This window comes from Neodiprion fabricii, chromosome 1 (genome assembly GCF_021155785.1).
Source record: "Neodiprion fabricii isolate iyNeoFabr1 chromosome 1, iyNeoFabr1.1, whole genome shotgun sequence".
Classification (NCBI taxonomy): Eukaryota; Metazoa; Arthropoda; class Insecta; order Hymenoptera; family Diprionidae; genus Neodiprion; species Neodiprion fabricii.
In genome coordinates this window covers 10406082-10428566 of record NC_060239.1, presented here as the reverse complement: position 1 = coordinate 10428566, position 22485 = coordinate 10406082, and the positions used below count along the sequence as shown (strand labels likewise).

The 22485-nt window shown below is 39.1% G+C and overlaps 1 protein-coding gene and 3 non-coding genes across 5 annotated transcripts in view; 3 read left to right on the top strand and 1 right to left on the bottom strand.

Moving 5' to 3' along the window:
• The window catches only part of LOC124186851 (mannosyl-oligosaccharide 1,2-alpha-mannosidase IA), a 271893-nt gene that overhangs the window by 90247 nt on the left and 159161 nt on the right, over positions 1-22485 (top strand). The gene's annotated exons all lie outside the window — the stretch shown is intronic.
• Trnai-aau lies at positions 10806-10879 on the top strand. The gene has a single exon. It is a non-coding gene; the product is annotated as a tRNA-Ile (tRNA).
• Trnar-acg lies at positions 11155-11227 on the bottom strand. Its single transcript has one exon. It is a non-coding gene; the product is annotated as a tRNA-Arg (tRNA).
• On the top strand, positions 14911-14984 carry Trnat-agu. The gene has a single exon. It is a non-coding gene; the product is annotated as a tRNA-Thr (tRNA).

The following is a 22485-nucleotide window of genomic DNA, read 5'->3' as shown; positions in this document are numbered from 1 at the left end:
TTCTAACGATCGGATGAAAGTGACGCGTGTTTTTTCGTACAGTTTTCACGTAACATTTCGACAATACGAATGAAAAAATCGAACTCAATCTCGGAATATCTTCTTTGAATTCGTTCACTGTTACACGTCTCTTTTTACGACAGCAAAAACGATACGCGGGCAAGTATGAAAATATGTCATCAAAGCTATCATTCCGGAATGTCACCAGCGATAAAGGGACATGAAGGAGCAGCAACTGCCGGTAAACCGCGGCTCATCTCGCCGTATGAAGTTGTTTAAGCTTGTTAAGTCTGACGATGGTTAAGTTACTTTCCTGAAGCCATTCCAAGAGCGAAACCCATTAAAACCGTTCCGGTGGTTGTCTAGGATTTAGAGGATGGTAAAACATCCCAACAACTTTACTCCTTTATGGACGGCTGCACCACCTTTCTGCGTAACAGCCGACGACCCGTGATGGATGTGCACTATGTCTTATACCCGGTAGGAATCCGAATGTACACTGTAAAAAATTTTCGAGTTTAAAATCGACCTTAAGTGGACTAACGTAAAAACAATTTCATTTGTTACAGTAACTAGAAAACGTCAGTAAAACAGGTGTCGTTAAAAAAACTGTTTGAATATTGTTGGAATTACGAAAAACGAGGTACGCGTAACCATTTTGCGCTATTGTCGATCCTTTTTTGTTTATTGCAACGCAAAATCAGTTTGTGAGGTTTACTCTACTTTTTCAGTCATATAAGGCTTTAACGTCAATTTATTGTTGCACAAGCATTAAATTTTCGCAACAGTAACAAGAAAATATAGCAACAGTGATCGTAATGAGAAAGAATAGTAACTGATACTAGACTTTCCGGTAACAGCTACAAAACTAATTTTCATTTTGTACCTGGAACTGTATTTTTCGATTGTGGTAAAAAATAAAAATAGTTAAGAACTGAGCGGTAAGCGTAATTAAAAATTTTTCTCACAATAAATGAGAAATTCAATGTCAGACAGTGTTGGGTTGACACTGACTGAAAAATATTCTGCAGAAGTCCGCGTCGCATTTTTTTTGCAATGTACCGGCTTCGGTCGTTTTTCATTGGATGCATATAGAAGTCATTTATTGCTTTAATCAAAAATTGTTCGATTTGGCAGCTAATCGAAAGATAGTTCACCATTATCTTTGTCAAAGGAACGTATTCGTAATCAATGAATGTTTTTTTAAAGATGCATGAAAAAAATACTAATATTACAATCAAGTATACTTGGACATCGATTTTCAACTTCCAATTGTTTCAAAATTATAAGAAAAAATTGCTCGTTCAATTTTATTCCGCTATGGCTTAATGTGTTGAGAAAACCATTCGATTACAAATTCGACGAAATGAATTTTGTATTGCTGTTTTCACTGTCAGAATTGATATCGGTGTAATGTTGAAAAATTTAATATTATGCGATACCAATATGACAAAATAAACTGTCTTAGTGGGATTATAGCGAAGAGGTAATTTCCTGAATAAAACGAGTCATCGCAGAATGAAATCGAACAGATATAATCAATTTTTCACCATTTTACAACGACTTGAAAATATACAAACTCTAGATCAAAGTTCTTGTTCGCAATATAGACAAAAAATTTGTCACTTGAATTTTTTTTCGTGGGTAATTATCGTTATCTTAATTTTTTGTACGATAAAAAAAGGAGCAACAATAATCATTCATTCTAAGGTATTAATACATAAGTCATATTTTCGAAATTTCAAGTCACGAAAATCTCGATCAAAAACCCTCAGATTACGAACGGCCTCAAGTTCACAGTTAAAGGTCGACTCTTGTCTCATATTTTTGAATTTCGATCGAGATTAATTTCACCGGAAAAGAACAGCGCAAATGACCGGGACACGTATTCATGGCGTACCATTGTTGGAGGGTTCAGCCAATAAACAATCCGCGAACGTGCGCGGTTCACATCCTACGTCATTGTTGTTGCGTCCTGACTTTATTGAGCGTGAATCGTCGATGGTTCTCCGGATGGAAAAATCCCCTTCCGTAGAATTATATAGAGCATGAAGAAGCAGGCCGCTTACCGCATTGTTACTTTCGTCGACGAATCGAACGGACATTCTTCGAGCCCCATTCAACGGCCAATCGGCAAAACGTGGCGGACCCTTCGTGTTCCGCATCCTGGGGAGTAAGTCTGATGCGCGAAGTGCGTGCAACGAAACGGTGTGTTCGGCTTGTCACAAAGCCACCGACCGAAGTGAAAATAACGCTTCGATCATCCGACACGGTGTGAATGTGATTGATGATCACCCCGGGTCTGAATAAATATACCAACCATTACACCCGGGTTCTTCGTGTGCCTGATAAAACCCTCTACGAATGAGAATTCTCGCAAACGATCCGCGATTTCTCACTTCAAACACACACGCAGTCGATGCGCGAAATATGTATTCCCGGTGTTCGGCTGGATTGGGGCATCGCCAAATTCATGCTAAATATACAAATTGTTTATCGATCGTTCAGGGAATGGGAAACATCGAATGAATTTCAGGGGAGTGTTCAACCTGAGACTGGCTTTCGGGAGCTAACCCTTTCGCTCGAGTCACGAACAGTAATTTGGGTTGCTTCTATTTTCAGAAAATTGTACGAGCTCACCTTCTCAAGATATGAAAGTTTCCACAGTGTTGCTTTTTCCGAAATTATAGATTTCACGTCATACAAATATATATACTTTACGAACGTTTCGCGCAATCGGTATGATAAAAAATTGGAATCAGTAGCCATGACGCTTAAAATCCCACCTTCGACCAACACAAAGCACTTTGACTCGGTGTGGGTCGCTGTTATTCCCTTTTCTTACCTTCAAGGCAGCCAACGGCTCGGATGAAATTTCTCAGCGACTTGCTTTCACCGCAGCAACCTACCGCTCGGTGTTTTAGAGTGAAATTATGTGACAGTAGGGATTTGTAAGACGTAAACCTAACAGGTCAGATAAAATCACGGTATACCAACAAAAAAAAAAAAAAATAATAAAAAAACAGCTTTGAGCGTCGGATCGACCACCGTTTGGACTCTACTACTCATTTGGTCTCTGATCGGTTGAAGCGAAACGTTTCGTAGGACCGCAATGTGACTTTTTCTCAAAGCTGCGAAAAAAGCTCACCCCTCACTCGAAGTTACATGATCGATGATTTTAGCACCTTAAATCTCAGATTCCGATGTCGGAATATCCGCGTTCGTGATAATATGGTGATTTTCGTTCGGTATTGAAATTGCCAAAAGTGTCGAGTACCGCTTCCGCTTCCACCCTGGAGGTTTGAGATTGACTCGAGACAATTCTCAGCAATCGATTCACCCGATCCGGCCTCGAATCTCGTGCAACCGACCTAATCATCGGAGTATAAAAAATCCATCCTGGATTCGAAGATGGAATAAAAAGACGTTCGATTCGAGGGATTCAGTCGAGACGAAATTCGTGATCCTTCAGTCTTTTCCCAGCTTCTTCCCGCCGGTCCTCCGGATAGAACGAACCGCTCGGAAAACAGTCGGGCTTAATTTGATCTTATCTTAGTTGAAACGGATGCGATCCTTCGGGTGCAGCGGAGGCAGAAAGCCGGCTTGATGGTCAAGCCTGGCTCGCTCTCTCGCGTATGGGATGAAGGCAGAAAGGAAGACGCATTATAAATAACGCTTGAACGTCGCGCAATGTAAATGCAATACAAATTGGACTCGGTCTCTTATTATTATTCATTGAGGACATTTGTTAGCTTATCTGACGTCGCTGCTGCGTTCTGGACACAACCGAACGTGGATCTTTCCCTCCGCTCCCTTTTATCTCTCATCCCTTCCTTCGCTTCTTGTTCGCAGCGGCGCACCGCAAGCCGCATCAAGTAGCGAGACTGATTTGATCGCGCGTGAGGCGACGCGTTTCTAAACCGACAACACGCCGGCTGCTCGTCCTCTTTCTATACGCCATGGTTATGGACCTTTTGCGTACCGTGACGTATCGTATCCTCCTCCTTGTATCTTTGCGGTTGGCGGACATGCGTGCCATGCTCATTGTACGTCTCTGCGGTGCGTTGTCGAGTTAAACGCGGAACACGAGTTGCGGAATTCACGAGATCGCGACGCAGTCTAAGACGCAAGTGAAGTAGAGAATTGAGCGTATTTTATGATTGGAGTGTGAAGTTGGATCGATGACAAGATGGAAGAAAGAAATAACAACCATTAAGTCGTAGATCGTATGATATTCTGGATATCACAATTTTTAAATTCGGAATAATTTCACTCGATGTCAGATACAATACTGAGCTGAGAGAAATTTTTAGTTCCGGTTACCGAACTAAATGAATATTAGTTTTGAATAAATGAAAATTAGTCTTGTAGCTGTTACCGGAAAGTCTAGTATCCGTCACTATTCTTTCTCATTACGATCACTGTTGCTATATTTTATTGCAACTGTTGCGAAAATTTAACGCTTGTGCAACAATAAATTGACGCTAAAGTAGAGTAAATCTCACAAACTGATTTTGCGTTGCAATAACCAAAAAAGGATCGACAACAGCGCAAAATGGTTAAGCGTAACTCGTTTTTCGTAATTCCAACAATATTCAAACAGTTTTTTTTTAACGGTACCTGTTTTACTGAGTTTTTTTAGTCACTGTAACAAATGAAATTTTTCTCACTGCGTTGGAACCATTAATTCGAGTTGGACGTTTGTCACTTGGAATTTTTGGTACGAAACAATGCGAAATGTTACATTACTTACGCACCAACAGGTAAGAAACAGAATATCAAAACCCACGCCTGTACGGAGATATGAAAAATTTTGCCGTCAGAAGCACACAACAAGTTGGTTTGAAAATAACACAGCGCGTAGCCGTGAAGCGATTTTTCACAAAAATTGTGAAAATACTTGGATTATACGTAAAACCAGAGATCATCAATATGAATCAGACGTAGATACGAGTTGAATTGATCGTCTCGCGCTCGGGAAATGGATCTTGACATTTCTGATATAACACCAGGCGAGGTCGGGGAAGGGGATAAATATGAAAGAAGCAAAGACATCCGTCTGAATATCCGACGTTTACCTGTTAACGAAAATGGACTCGAAGATCGATAAGAGACAAGTCGATCGAGTTGAATTTAGATTGATACTCGTATTAAAAAGGTCGAGTGATCCGAAACCCGAAACCGTGGTTCACATCCGCTGTTGCGATTGTGTGAGGCGAGGTTTCCGTATAGATTTCTCATTTGGAAAGTGAAAGATTGAAGAGTAGGCGGGGAACGAACCGAGTTATCGAAGAAGTTTGAAAAGCTTATTGTGACCTTTTAGAAACTTATCACTTCGGGAGCGAACAGGAATCAGCACTGAGATATACGACTATCAACAACACTCGGCACGGTCGCAAAACGCGAGCTCGAACTCCTATCCGGGAAAACTAATTTTCTTCTCCAAGTTACAACACCGCATTTTATCCCCCAGACCGACCAGCGACACATGCGAAGAGTTGGGTTGCAGACGGTCATGAATGAAATTTGAAATAATGTCTATCTTCGTTTAAACGAAAGTCGAAATTCTTTCGGTTACGTTGGTTTTTCCAATAAATCAAACCTCGAAGTCATATCTCGTCGTCAAATTTGGACACGTTTCACCGGGACTAACTTTTTATGTGTATAAAATTGTAGAATTGATCATTGTTCAAAGTAGTAAATTAGAATTTGAATTTTTAACCCTCGGTTAGGAATTTGAGAATTTTTCAGAAACCGAGTAGAGTGCGATAAAGCAAAACGCGTACTCGTACTTCGTAAAATGTCTTAAGTTCGCTTGAAGTCATTTTAAAATATTCAAATCGAGATTTTCTTTTTAATATGGCAATGCGCGTGTAAATGACTGTAAATGCGTTTAAATCATTTTCTTCTTTCCCTTGCTATTAAGTTGGTCAATTGTCAGACATAAAAATGTGGCGTGAGTTGAGTTTGATCAGAGAAAGGAGTAACCTTATGTGTTCATTCTGGTTGAAACGAGTTTTATCGACGCTGTTGACACCGACTGTCGCCCAACTCTGGCACTCAATGGATTGAAAGAACACTGAGAAAAATTCAATAAAACTAATAATTTCTCTCGGTATATGTACATTGCACGCTTGAATTGTACATTAAATTGGGAACTACTCAAATCCACGTTCAATCAACATTGGCATTAAAGTGTCGATCAGTGGCCCTTCTTCTTTCGTCAGTTGGATCACCGATTGTACCACATTAATGTAATTTTTTCCCCTGTCTTGGTTAGTTAAAAATATTTGACAACGGAACCCACGTAGGCCTCAAACTCCAGCGTTAATCTATCGCTCGTACGAAACGCCGTTAATTAAATACACCGAACGCGGTGAACGCACTAAAAGCAAATTGATATATGAATCGTGATTTCATCGCTTCGAATGCTCGGTTATGCACGCGAACGATTCCATTTCCATTTTAGACTGAAATCGCCGGAATATTTTCAGCTCTGTATTTGGATGCACGTTCGACGTATACACCTCACTTTGAACGAATGAAGTTACCAATGCTCGTTCTTTCCAAACCAAACTAGATACGAAAAAAACCCACCTTATCATACCGAGAAAATAAGAGAAAGAAAATCGTGCAAAGTTGAATTTTCAACGAAATGTCCGCGTAAATCGTGTGAATCTCAAAGACGATGTTTGCTCGGTAAGTAACGAAGGTTATTTTACATTACATTTTCCAGCAGGATATAATTGTGGCGCGTAGCTCCAGTGGCAGAGGAACAATCATCATCACTCGCGTTCTCTCAAACGTTGAACAAATTCAATGTTGAAATATGCCCCGCGACAGGATATTATCAGCTTAACGCCGTGGGCGATGCTTGGCAATATTTTACTCGGCGTCGACGAAAGATTGAATGCCGACTGTAAATCTTATCCGACTAAAATACGTCGGATTTAACGTCTCGCATCGACCAACACGCAACGTCGAGACCTCGCGGACTCACGGATCCAAGATTTCCTCTCACTTTCTGTTCTTCGTTTTGTTCCCTAGTCGTTGAACACTTCTGCACATTGCGAACTTAACCGTAGCTGCAGCGATTTCAGGTGTTGCGAATTATTTGGACAACTCGTCGAGACCGATTAATTAATAATCGTAAAAATTTTTGAAATTTTCATTCGCTACTTCAAGCTTATAACAGATATCATTTTTCAATGGAAAAAATGTATGTTTTTTGGAGATTATTGAAGATAACCCGAAGCTTGGTCTAATCATTTCATCTTATTATTCGTCAGAAATATTTTTCTAAAAAATTTGTGGACGCGATTGTTATTTTTGACGATATTCTTTGTTTTGGATTTTCGATATTTTTACGTTCGGAATCCTGGTCATTCTGATTTTCGGTTATGCTGATTTTTTACACCCTCTCGTTGAGTAAACTACTAAATTTTTCGAATTTTTCTCTATCGTAACTTGAATTTTCGGAATCTTGCATTTCGGAACTTTGAGCAGTCCGGATCCCGACCATTCGAAACTTTGTTGTTTCTTAAATGTTTGATTTCTTTACTTCACGATTGGCGACCAAATGATTCAAAATTAGGCGCTTTCGGAACCTTTCAAATTCGGAACTTCAACCCCGCCCCCGAAATCAATGCATACGTGGTAAGTATGAAATGTCGGTAAATCCGTGTGAATTTATCGTCTCGCAAATACGTCGCAATCAGTCTCTGATTACAATATCGTAGCGTAACTCATTCGGAATTGATAAAACTGCAGTAAATAACGTTGGATTTGTCTTCGGAGTATAAAATAGAGAGTTTGTAGAATGGAAAGGAGTGATTTGCGATCCGCGAAGATAGCGAGTAGCCGTTAAATATCCTCGTTTCGCCGCTACCAAAATAAATTATTGTTTTGAAAATAAAAGAGAGACGATTTCGCATCGGGTGCATTAATCCCGCGCGCATATCGCATGCATGCCAATAGATAAAACAAAGTCGGCCGATGGCTAATGGGTAATAAATATCCGTGCAAATCTTCGAGACGTTAAACGTCCCCTTCGGAATATTTTCGGGTCTCTTGGCAAAAATACGGCTCGACGAGGATCCGCTTCGCGGAATTGCGATGAAATACATTCTAGTTTAAATGTATATGCCAATAATTGTCCGCCTTATAAGCGCGCAACCAAATTGTTAACTTTGAGAAATTTTTAGTTCCGGTTACCGCTCGGTCCTTAACTATTTTCATTTTTTACCACAATCGAAAAATTTAGTTATAGGTAGAAAATGAAAATTAGCTTTCTAGCTGTTACCGGAAAGTCTAGTATCCGTTACTATTCTTTCTCACTACGATCACTGTTGCTATATTTTCTTGCAACTGTTGCGAAAATTCAATGCTTGTGCAACGATAAATTGACGTTGAAGCCTTATTCAACTGAAAAAGTAGAGTAAATCGAAGAAACTGATTTTGCGTTACAATTACCAAAAGAGGCGTACCTCGTTTTTCGTAATTCCAACAATATTTACACAGTTTTTTTTAACGATACCTGTTTCACTGACTTTTTCTAGTTCGTGTAACAAATGAAATTTTTCTCAGTATTGTTGCGACAATTTGTGCGCGTTTCTGCGGGCGGAATTCAAAGCGGGAAAATTTCGTCCGGCCCTGCAATTCCGGAAAACTCCTCTCCCTGCATCGGCTGGCTTTTAAAGTTACTCACCTGGTTTTCACACCGAAACAAACTCCGGCTATTTATCAGCGAATTTCATCAGAGGTTAACTCGCTAATTCCCTCTGAACCCCTTCCGCAACCCCGATACGCCATCCTGGATATCAGCCAACATTTTCACCGCGCATTTGCAAGACGGTAACATAAAACTCAAGATTTACAGCTTCGCTCGCTCGCTAGCTCGGTGGTCACAATCGCTTCTCCGCCTTCTTTTTCATCCGCCAAATGAACCCGCGTGCCTTTGATATTTTGATATATCGGCTTGGATCGATCGGACTTTTATTTTATTTTTTATTTTTTCTCCCCTTCCGAGCTTTTTCTCTATACGTGGACTCGTTTAACGTCTTTTTTAATTACTTTTTAGCCGAGTTCAAACTGCCGCGGTGATCGCGTTAATAATAATTGTGTGATCCTGGGATATAAATCGAAAAATTATTACCCGACTAGATGTTCGCTCGTCTTTATCGCTGTTCGGATATAAAATTCATGAATAATTGTAAACCGCGAGTCGGCTTCTCGGTAGGAAAATTTATTTAACGTCGAAATCTTCGACTTACGCATATCCGCAGGACGGAATTTTTCGTTTGCAGATCAGCCGAATTACGGAAATGTAAATACAGAGGGAAATTTTCTAATTCGTAAAAGCGTTCAAGTGTTTTTCTTGCAGAAACAGTTTCTTTTTAACTCTATTTTTATCAAGCTTTATTCGATTCGATTAAAATTGTGCGAGAAATTAAAATGAAAAAAATAAATAAATAAACAAGTTCATCATCCACGTGTAATTTTTGCTCATCAATCATTTGTATCGACTTGCATTTGGGCATTCAGATTTTTATGCATTTATTTTTTTTTTCAAATCAATAATTGCTCTTGGTAATATTTTTATTTCATTTATTTTTATGTAAATATCATAGTGAGATTTCTCTTATTCTTCAATATCCTGCCTGTTTCCTCTTTATACATGAACGTACGCCAAACTTTTGGAATACGTCAATGCGTGTTAAAATTTCTAGCCAAGATAGATCAGAACATTAATGCATCTGATATTCTCGTCGTGTTTGAAAAGCTAATCAAATGTTCTTTCGTTAAAATAAATACTTACTCCTGAAATTGCAAAATCATTCAGTTTAATGAGTCTCAGCTGTCCAATATCACGCAATTCGATCTCGGCTGTTACAGTTTCAAAATAGCATAATAGCATCGGGCGTTCAAATGCAGAAAACGCTAAAAGCGAATTCTCACACGGATAACGAATAGTCCATTATATTAAGTAGTAGTTATTCATATTGCAATGATCTCTTAGAATTTGTCGAATCGCAGTGCTTTTATCACGTCGGAATATCTATATCACATGCTTTGTATCATTCGGATTGTAACTTTGCAATGCGTCATCTGGTGGAAAAAAAATCAAACTAACGCGAAAAGGCTGACAGTTGACCGTAACACGGTGTTTTTTCGCATATGGATGGTAGAACAAGTATATTATTGATCATGTTTCATTAATTTATGTGACACGAGTAATTTGAAACTCCAAGAATTACGATTTTCCTCCGTTGAAATTAAAAACTTGGGTTATGAGGTGATAAAATGGCGCCAAGAACCGGCCGCTGACGTCATAAGGACATTTTCCAATAATTTATTACACGAGACAATGTGTGTAGAGTTCGTTCTTTTCATACAAAATAATTAGACGAACTTTTCCCGGGGCTCGGATCCTGATTAAATCTGAATATGTTCTGTGTAACAAAATTTGTCTTTCCGTTATTCATTTTACGCGTTGATCAAATACTGCGGTGATTCTGGCGATCCGTATTCACCAGTAATAACATTAATAAAAACTTTCGGTGAAATAGTGCAATAGAAATGATTTTCTAATTTTCATTATTACTATTACTGTATCGTTTCAATACAGTTTCTCATCTTGTTTCTAAAAATTACATCGATCGGTTGATTTGAAATTACAAAACTTCACGTGTAAGAATTGCTTGCTAAGATTCACGCAACATGCTGATTTTCAAGAACTGTAATAATCGCTAATTTCGGGTTGCTCTTACAGTTTAATTTAAAAATTTTCAACTGCAATATTCGTTGGCCCATTAGCTCAGTTGGTTAGAGCGTCGTGCTAATAACGCGAAGGTCGCGGGTTCGATCCCCTCATGGGCCAGTGAAATTTTTTGCTCCATTTCATAAGTACTGACAGTATTGCACGGGTTTTAAAAAGGAAACAAGAAATCGGTATTGAATTTTCCTTCGATCTCAATTTTATCTGTGCAATCCGATTATTCTCGCTGCATGCTTTCAGCTCCTCAGTCGTGCAGTTATCTCGAATTTTGATCGAGAATAGGCACTAGGAAATTTCAGTGAGAATTGATAATAAAAAATAGCACCGAATTGACACGGTAAAAACTTCTACAATCTTTTGGAAAAAAAAACTTACATCGATCCTGCCAGGATTCGAACCTGGAATCTTCTGATCCGTAGTCAGACGCGTTATCCGTTGCGCCACAGGACCGTTAAATCTCAGCCAGAGCGGCCAACTTTCGTAGAAAATACCTCTCGGCGAGCACGTTGCTGAACCACGTGGTCAAAGGCGAGCGCGGTCAGCGAAGCTCTGCCTAAGCTCGACTTGTGCCGCCGAAAGTCAGAGGTCAATGTTTCATCAGCCGTTGACCCTTGATCAGGTGATAGAAATGGTCGAGCTGCAGCTCTTCGTTCGATCGTGACTTTTCGAAAATACCAGATGGTAATGGCGGGATTCCTACTTATCGGCCGGTTTATATGAAATCAATTGAGAAATAGTAACATTGATGCTAAGAAAAGCTAATACTGTTTTATTTATCGAAACTTCTTTTCTGCTGAATTAAAGAAGAAATGGACTTTTGTCTTTCATTCTCGTTTTGGGACTTTAGTTTTGAGGTTAGGTTAGGTTCATTCTTCAGTAACGGTTGATTCAAGTTAAACAACGCTAGAATCCATTTATCTGAATATGTTGTTATTGTTGCTTTTTTTGATTTTTTTTTTTGTTTAACCGAACATCTTGTCAAACGTCTTTCAACATTTTGTCCTTCATCGATATTCGAGAATCAATTAGAATCAAAATAATTTTCAAACTTTAGTTTCTGGCTATTACATCTTTGGTTTAAAAATCAAAAGCAAATGTAGTTGCCAGATGTTAGGGTATTACGGAGAGCTCAGTGTTTGAGCGGCAAGCGTCGATTTGGGTCTTGGGAAAGTGTAATAATAACTTCTGGTGACTCCGTTTCTCAAAATAACTACGAACTTTATGCAACATATGTCGAAATATTGATAGATTTGTCCTATTTTCTCTCCCATTCAATATGGAAAGAAAATGTTGAGTTCATTCCTCCTGAATGCCGGCTGAGCGTTTACTTTTTTTTTTTTTTACTCTACGTACATTGTAAATCATGGAGGAATATTTTAAAAGTTTATGAAAAGCGCAGTAAGAAGGAAACCTCCTATTGATGGCTGGCTCTGGCTTTAAAGCGATGTCCATATCGCCTGTTGCAGACTTTTCGAAAGTTTTCACGAATATACCTTAGCCATGATTTCTATTATTCCCAGCGATGCGATTATTTACGTGCATGTATTGTGTGCAACTCTTACGTACACCTGATGAAACGACGATGCGTTGTGGGAGAAAAAAGAAATTAGAAAAATCTTCACCTACGCTGCAGCGTTCCGGTTCTATTGAAATATCCATTGAAACGGATGGCGCAGAATACTGTGCCACGTAATTACGGCTCTGCCACGGCTGGCGGTAAGCATTTTATGGCTAAATTGACGGCATTAACGAAAATGGTCGGATCCATTAAGCCGTCGAATGGAAATTAAGAGTCGTTTTACCCCGCTCCTCCGTTCACCCATAACGAATTTCTACCCTTGATCGACGTCTCCCGACTGCCAAAGTTCTCTGATACTCGCCTTTTCACTTTTTATAATTGTCGAAATATCCCTGATCATTTGGATGATTCGACGTTCTCGTGTTATTAATTTTCCAACTTCCCTTCGACTTCTGCCAGGGTCAAAGATTCCAGATTTCCATGTTTTCTGGAAAAATTATCGAGAAATATTTTGTCAGGGATCAGAGTAGCGAAAGAAATTGAACTTTCTTCGAACCAAGCGATTTTTTTTTTCCGTTGTTAGCGGAAAATAACGCTGACTCTGCACGGCAATAATGCACCAGCTTGTACTCTAAAGTCTAGACGCATTATCCTCAAGTGTCTGCGTGTAGCAAGTACTTGCAGGTACTTTTACTTGTGCATACTTACAATGATAGGTCTGAAAAGCTTCACAGAGAATTTTTATGGGGCGAGGTTGAAGTTCCAAATTTGAAAAGTTCCGAAAGCGCCTAATTCCGAATTATTTGGTGGCGAAACTTGAAGTAAAGAAATCGAACTTTTACGAAACAACAAAGCTTCGAATGGTCGGAAATCCAATGGCTTAAAATTTCGAAATGCGAGATTCCGGAAATTCAAGTTACGATAGAGGAAAATTCCGAAAAGTAAAATATCGATGGAGTAAAATTCAGAAAATTTAAATATACTCGTACAGCGTAGTTTACTCAACGAGTGGGTGTAAAAAATCAGAATGACAAGGATTCCGAACGTAAAGATATCAAAAATCCAAAGAAAGATCACAATGGTGAAATTTCACTAAGCCAGAAATTCACAGAATTGAAAATGTTCGATCATTTGGAATTTCGATGTTCAAGATTTTTCAATTTTCTCATTTTCATACTGTCGGAATTTTGACCTGTCAGAGTTATGCATTTTCGGCATTTTATCTTTTTTGAATTTTGAGCGTCGGGTTTAGGATCGTTCGAAATTTTGATGTTTCGTCAAAGTTTGATTTCTTTACTTCAAGTTTCGCAACCAAAAAATTCGGAATTTGGCGTTATCGGATCTTTTCAAACTTGGAATTTCAACCATATCCCCATTTTGATCGTAAAATCTTTATAACCGAATTGCGGCGACGAACGAACAAAATTGATATCTTGGCATGGATGTAATTTCATTTCTGTATACATAGCTGTATTTGACTTGATGATTATACTACTTTGTTTTGAAGATTACTATCACTGATTATGTACTCGAAATTTAAATTAAAGCTGACTTTTATCAGGTGAGCAAACTCGTCAGATAACATTCATCCGAAATGAATAATGTATAATCAGCGTGTGAAAATTCCAACAAAGGTGAATAGTTTAAAATTGTAGCTTCCGTGAGTTGAAAGTCAATAATTTTTCGTTGATTTTATTACGAAATAGTTTTATATTGAATATTTATCAAATTATTATATCAGCAAACTATGATGACTTGCATTTAGCATCGTTTTAAAATGCTAAAAGCTTTCACGCTCGTTCAAACGATCCTATTCATTGTCAAACGACTATTCTTTGCCATGCCTCTGGAAAAAACTTGAACTATTCAGTTTTGGAAGATCTTAATGATATTGATTTTGATCAAAAAATAGAAATATATTGAATTGATTATTTACAAAGTCACGGTAAATTTGTAAAAAAAATTTGTAATTAAATACCTTATTTTTTCTTGAATCGAAAAAAAAAAGTAATAAATAAATACAGTTTACGAATACGTTTATTTGGTGATTAAACAATCAATGCCCGACCATCCATTAATCGAATTGACAATGAATATTGATTTTCGACTCCACAACTCCCTAAAGCGCAGAAATTTTTCGAGCCTTTGAAAAATCTCATTTCTACGTATGCGTGAACTCGGCTTGACTGATGGCTCGCATTTCACCTCGTCGTCCCTCATCAACCCTGCGTTCATTCTAAGGATCCTGGCAAAGTGGCACATATATTAGTGTCAACTTGATTACTTTGCGAAGTAATAAATCTAAGGATTCGTATAAAAATTCGGAGATACAGAGAAGTCGAATTAACATTGACATGGCAAAGAAATGATGGAAAAAATAAAAAACATAGCCATTGAGAGTATAACTTAAAGAAATTTCACCGTTTCTCTAAAATATATCACGTTTCGTTGCGTCGAGTTCAGCTTTGAGATTAACGATGTTAGTGTTTGATTCGCAAGTGTAACCAATTCTCTCCTAATCGATGTTTGATCAAGTGTAGAGAAAAACGTGCCTCTGAATGACGCTGTGTGCTCAAAAATTGTCAAGTCAGGAACATAATTCTTCGCTCACGTGGGCGCCGTGGCTTAGTTGGTTAAAGCGCCTGTCTAGTAAACAGGAGATCGGGGGTTCGAATCCCCCCGGAGCCTCGTGGAAGTTGTTCCATTTTTTTCAGTATTTTTTACAGATAACAGAAAAAATATATTTTTTTTTCCCCATCAATTTCATTTTGTTCGTAATCATATGATCGAAAAAGTTTTAGTCATTCAAATGGAAAGGGTTAATTTTTTGTCTACCGCAGATTTCTCACTGTACTCGATATGCTACAATTCTGATTATATCAAAAAAAAAAAAAAAATCCGAAAAATTTATCGAGTAATTGCAAAACGAATGCATGGAACTGTAAAACTATTCGATAGTGAAATTCGAATATTCATATAGCCAAGAAAAATTTGCATAATGTAATATCAAATAAAACTGAAATACCCAACTATTAAAAATGTTGAACGCACGAAGAAATCGCGAAGACTGCTACATTCGCGAAATAAAATGCATTGAATTTTTCCGCTGCACTTAACTCAAGTTTGCGGTGAAAAATTCCACGCCCACGTTCTGTAACACCATTAAACTTTTACGATTCAAGTTTCTTTCCGGCGGTACGGAGGCTGTTGCCGCTACAACGACTCTTTCGGTTCGACGGTGCGGGAAAATACAAGAGACCGCAAGGCAAATGGCAAATAAAAATCTCCTCCGTGGTCGAGTCTGAGGGCCCCGATCACCACGTACTGGGTGTACCGGAAGGTCACGGTTTCACCCGCTTCCTACGCTGAGAGGAAACGGTGAAACTTAGCAGGCTGAATGGCCAACTTCACGGAAAGAATAGAGGAGCAGGTTCTACTCGGAACTGCGGTAAAAGAGGGACATGTCGGATTTTTTCGGTGATATATCCCTTTCAGTCACAGTGCCGTGGGATACTCAGCGTCCCACCTCAAAAATTTTCAAGTCCTAGTCTTATCACAGTTCATTTACAGTTGTGATCGGCGACCCCAAAAACATCGAATTTTTATGGTTTTTTCGTTTTTCATCTTGGAATTAGAAATTATCACATGCTGACTTCAGATTCGTGATCAGTGACTACGAAAAATCGCCGAGTAAGAAAATTTAGCACAAAATATTGAGTTGAGAAACGTGCGACTGAAAGGGATATCGTTCGTAAAACGCAGAATTAACTCTGAAAACATTGAAAACCACTGTATTATGCAGACTACAATATGCTATATTTGTAGTAAAAAATAGAGTTAACATGGATGTTTTTTTACCAAAAACATTCACGTGCCCTTCTTTTCTTGCGATTTTGTATAAAATTTGCTCCATTACTTTTTGGGCGTACGCATGGTTGCGAAACAAATTGTATTATTATGTATCGGTAGGTGAGATCGTACCGCGGCGATATTTTGGTCTGGAAGATAGGAGAGCCAATTTGTTTGAACCCAGTCCTGAGATGTCAAATTCTCAGAACTCAAAAGTGAAAATCGAATCAATACCGTTCCACTACCTCTTGTTCGAGCCAAACAAATCAGAGGAAACGAGTAAACGTATTTATCTACTCGCGAACGCATGTGAAAAATGTTTTTACACCGTGATCCTATCGTGTCTCTTGGTAGGTCTGCTGAGCCCTCCTCCATCGTCGCTGGTAAGGCTAGATCCGATCCTCAGAGGAGGTGAAATCCTTAATGTCGGAATTCACACGTGCCCCTAAGCGTCGGAGTCGTTTGCCGATGGAAGGACGAGAAGAAGAAGCCACCACTCCGAGTTTCCGGGTGTGCTATAAGAGATTGTGTATAAGGTACCTATAATATCGCACATCCTGCGAGGCATCGCGTCGTTGGCGCCGCGTGTGGCAAAAAAAGAAAGTCAAGAAGAGAAGCGCCAGGGTTAAATTTCACCTCAATCTCCCTTATCGGTATAAGTGGTCCAAGGCGACTTCGGGAAGTCTGTGCACAACGTCTGACATCGCGACTCGCTTCGTCCAGGCAGTGCGTCATCTTGACTGGAGATATCACGGTGCAGGCGTAGAGAGGAGGAACGCCAGGGCGCCAAGACTCCATGAATACATTACAGAACGCTCTACTCGCGCCAAGGTGTATTTCTTAAAAATGGTACCGACCATCCCTTACCTCAGAGCTGGCTGTTCGATGCGACTTGCGTTCTTGTGCAGTCCTGCAAACCATCGTTCACAATGCGTTGGTGCTGTGCTGTACTCGTACTGGTCACCTTGCGGGAATTTGCATTGGCATATACCTGAGTCGCGTTAACACGAACACGTAGGTACGTACTCCTTGCAACTGGTGCTGAATACGTCCGGCACAATACCCTCGGCTTCTGTCTGTCAGTCTCGGTTGATCCTTTGGAAACGATGGATGAGCGGCGGAATTAGGGGGCGCGGTTTGACCGTGTGCAGCAGCGCACTTGAGTCGGGTGGAATTGCAAATGTCAGAGGAATCGGAAACGGTCCTCGCGATTGTCAAGGGAGGAAATTCACGAGGTTGAAGTAAGTAACGTTAACGTCGCGAAACATCGGGAAGAAATTCATTGTTTTGCAATGTTAAAATGACTTTCAAGGAATTGTCTTTTGAAAAGTATCGGTACGTTTGGTTCGGTGTGATTTACTTAATTTCGGACAATTCTAATGGCGCCAAGCAAAGATTCTTCCTTAGCACGCATCGCTACAGTAACGTTACCGACTTCAATCGCATGGAAGCGCTTAACAAAAGTGGTCGCTTATCGGCATGCGCGACCTGTACAACACCAAAAGCAACAACGATGACAACGGTCCGATATACGTGTATTCGGGATGGTGTTTTATTAAGCAAACTTTTATTTCCGAATTTGTCATAAAGTTGGGGTATAAATATCACCTTTGTCCCTCGAAAGCTACAGGCTCTATAGTACGGTGGTAATATTTTTCGTTCCTTATTTGCTGGAGTTGAGATTTTTCTTTTCTCCGCTTTGCTCGCTCCTCTCAAGGCATAAGGCACACACCGAGTGAATCGTGACCATATTTCAAACGGCGAATGGTACTCGCGCGACCGTCCTGTGACCCACTGGTTATTGTTAGTAAACCGACCTTATTAAGGCGCGATCAAGCCCTGCGGACTACCATAAAAGAGCACATCCATCTTCGCCCTTCGGCATTCAACGTCGTTTCCCATCATTTGTTGGGGGAAGGAAATGAATCAACGTCCAAGGACGCGTTTTATCCATTCTGATTTATCGAGTCTTTGACCTTCTCCGGTATGTCATAGTAACTTCGGCTCGGACTGCCTCGAAGAGAGCGTGCGAGCCAAGCCCAGATTGACCCTTTATCAACTAACATGCTTCGCAACTATTTGCGATAGTCTATAACGATGGAACTTGTTCCGGTATTCAACCAGTCAGCTTCCTTACGGTTATCACGGCATTGCGGAAATTTAATCCTTCTTGGAATGGTGAGGTGGAAGGGAACGTATCGCTTGGTAAACGAGGTTATCGAATCGCCGATTATGGCGGTGAAGCGAGCACATCCTAGTCCATTTCACACTGCACCATTCGACCGTTTCTGCCTTGAACATCACTGTCAGACGAAAAATCACGCCTTTTAGGTGGTTTAACGCAGTGTAGTCGTTATCGAGAGTTCTCACCGCACCCTAACGGCGGTGAATCCAGCATCGCAAAAGGATGCAAGTCGGTTGTGAATCATCGGGATGGTCTCCAAGCTGGTTGGTGTTCGCTCCCGACCCGACTGACCGCTAAATGCGCTCGCCGTTACAAATAACCCGAGCGTTGAATCGGAATATTGAACCTCTCGTTTTTTCCAATCTTTTAACCGTGCAGTACTGGTTTATACGACGACACGGGCATCGGTCAAGGACGCGGAACGTGACTTCCGATTTTCGCTGTCTCTTTTCAATCCAAGGCCTGATCAGCGTAAAAAAAGGCTTCAATTTGGTTTACGTTGACGAGAAAAGGGAAATTTGAAACAGTTTTTTCCTTTCGCAGATCCTTGAATCCTTGAAACATAGCAATTTTTCATTTTTACTGTAAACTACGTGAAGAATTGGAAAAAAATGAATGGAGGCTCGGAATCTTTGATACCAATTTTGTAACAGTCGATTTACGAATCTTGTTGATAATTCTATGCAACAATAAACAAATGACAATTTTTAAATAAAGTAAACACTTTTTTGGCAATTGGATTGGATCCGAGTAACGTTCACAAATATATTATACGTAACGGAGAAGGTTATTTTTAAATACCTGGTACCATGGAAAACTATTTCAAACTATAAAACTATGATAAACACACGAACTTGATCTCCCGCAACATTATCGTTTATTTCGTTTACACAAAATTGTTAGGTATCTTAACTTCGAATATCGGTATGTAAACGAATTTTTTTTCTCAGTAAGCGTAATTAACTTTTGGTCATATCAATTCCTGCGTTACGTAAACTTAGAGTAAAATATAATAGAGAAAACACTGACGTACTGGCAAATTGACGTTATGAAATTGAATCCTAACAGCTGAGCAAACTTCAACTCTCTGATATCATACGGAAATTCGTGTTTTAATTACAGCGGTATTTATTTATAGACGCTTTTCTGTACCGGACGAATGAGTTCCCATTATAACCATAACGAAGAGAGAACCGAAGGGGAGACTCGTCGACGTTATAAACCATACACTGCTCCTTTTCTCCAATTAATATACGCACTTGGAAAATATCGTATATACCAATTATCCGTGTACAAATCCAGATAGCGTATCGGCGTAAAACAAGAAGATCGCATCTTCTAATACGCCACGCCTAGATATCACGTCAAGGTTGTCAGCCTACGGCCAATCGGTAATCATTTACGGCCCAACCTTCGGCAATTAAAGTACAACTTGAAAGCGAAACTCGCGATGCGAGTAACAAGGAAATTCACATCAACGTTGCTGTGTGTAATTAATTCGTTGGAAGATATACTTTTCCTCTCGTCTTGTTACGTTCTTTTCAGGGAAGAAAAAAAAAAAATGCGTAAATCTATTGCAAGGTGCGCTGCTAGATACCTACGTGTGTTGTCACCTGCGTTAATCAGTTATGGTGAAAAACTCGTTAGCCAAGAATCGTAGTGAAGATAATTATACTTTGTCAAAGAATTTCCGGCTTGCGATATTTTTATTCAATAATCACGTCGCAACGTCGGCTAACTTTTTTTTTACAACACGATATTCTACGCTACATGTTTTATGTATGGACAGCTTCAACAGTTAATTAATTGTCATCGTTTCAGGCTGAAATTTAATTTTTCCGACATTTTTTAATGTCTTGTAGTATAGGTACTTATAAGATGCTAAAATACTGCCAGTTTTTCATAGCTCGTAGAGTTTCGCAGAAACATATTTATCATTTTTTAACTTTGAACAAATTCATTTTCACGTTCGAATTTTTATCATATCCTTGTCGCAGGATAAAATCAGATCCGATTTGTTTTAGACGTAGAAATAAGCGCCAGATCGTTCCCGTCATAAATTCCGCTTTAGACTGAATCCTGAAAGACTGTTAAAAAAAGAAAACGCTTCTTTCAGAAAAAACCAAGTTATATCGATTTTTCCCAACTTTAATCTGAAACTTCACAGTTTTATCTGCGTCTAAGTTTTAAACTGCCGTAAAATTTTTTCCCGTCAAACCGCGAGTTTACTGATACAAATCTCAAATTCATGATGAGAATTGGAGAACATCGAAAAACAAGTTCTTTAAAAAAAAGAAAAAAAGGATGCTGCCTACGATTCCAACTTCGGTTCGGTTTAAAACGAATTCCATGTTCTCGGAAAGATCAGACTTTTTTGCAAAAAGAATATTTTTTACCGCAATAAAGGATACGATTAAAATTCGAATGTGAGAATCAACATGGCGCAAAGAAGAGCGATTCTTCCTTCTTCGTAGCTCCATTTACTCCCACAAGTCGATGTAATTTGAGTGTGACATGAAAATAGAAAAAGTCACGTTTTAAATACGCGCAGACGCGAAGCGTCCTTTTTAATTCTTTATCCGGAAGTTGGGGCGTAGGAATTTATTGTATAAGTACGCCCCCAAGTCCCTCCTCGGGGTACGTGGGAGGTTAAATTTTGAGGACAAAAGAAACGATTCATTCTCATGAGAGCGAGCTCATCCGTAGGTAATGAAAATGATTTAAGGCCAGTGCGCCGTTATTGTTTCGCTATTCTATGCTGTGTGCATGTATATGTCTGTATATGTATATATATATATATATATATATATATATGGGAGAAAAACGAGGACAGAGTGCTTGGTGAAGGAAATATTTCTAATATCGTTAATTTTACTTTTCTAAGAAACAAAATCTGAACTAACGAGAAACAGATTTCCTTGTATGTGGTTTGCACAGTATGCGGTAAAGTTTTGTCTTGCAGATTTTACGGTCTAAAGACAAAATTTAAGCAGAAAAACAATCAGCTTATATTCCCAGTGACGAATGCGGAAAATGCGAAGAGTAAGATTGATTTATTGATTAATAAATTTTATCACGCCTTGGCTACGCTTGGGTGAATAATTAATACAGGAAAAATAAGTGAAAACGATGGTTTGAAGTTGAAAATTAGGCATATATGTACAATAGGGTGTTTGACCAAAGAAATAATAATTTGCGATTTTTCACCGTGGCACGACCTAAAAAGTTTGTTGAGGTCAAAAGAAAGATTCTGTGAAAAGATGAGCGTTCTACGTTACGCGAAAGATCGCACTGCTTTGATTATTCACTTTTTTTCCACGGTTTCTTGAATTTGCGAAACAACACGTTGCAGCATTTCAAATATTATTTCTTTCCTAACATTTATATTCAACCCAAATATCACGATTCGTTACGCAACGACATAGAAACAGCAAATCTTATACTCCCAAATTGAAAGTTCATATTACGTTATAATTATTTCAAAGGATTGAATCAATAATGAAAAAATCATGAGATAAAATTAAATTCGCAAACATCGATTGGAGATTTGACGTTACAAACGTGGGTCTTTTTTGGAACGTAAATTGCTAATATGATTGACGTAAGTAATAAAAAAAAATTCATTCACGATTCTTCTCAAATTTAAACAATTGTATAATAGTAAAAAATCAGGTGAGCGTGATCTTCCACATAACGTAGAACGCTCATCTTTTTCCAAATCCTTTTTTCTAACCTAAACAAACTTTGTACGGGATTCCATGGTGGAAAATCACAAATTATTTTTTCCTGCAACACCTTAATATATAAATGACAAAATTTACTAGTAAGGTTCCATTCCCATTTGGTTAACGCATAACGTACGTTCTCCTATAAAATAACGGGAATGGAACCTTACCAGTAAATTATCAATTATCGATCGGAGATTGATCGGATTAGAGTTCGAGATAGGGAGACAGAGAGAGATGGATGGGTGTTAGCATTCACCTGTTATGTCTTGAAGGAAATAAGGAACTTAAGCTTAAGCTTAAACTTAAACTTGATACTGGGGAGGGAAAAATAGGGAAGCCTTCCACAGGCAGCAGTGTGTCACCAAACCAATAACGCACGAGTAATCACTATTTAATGACTCAATAACGTCGCTTCTCGCTCTGGGCA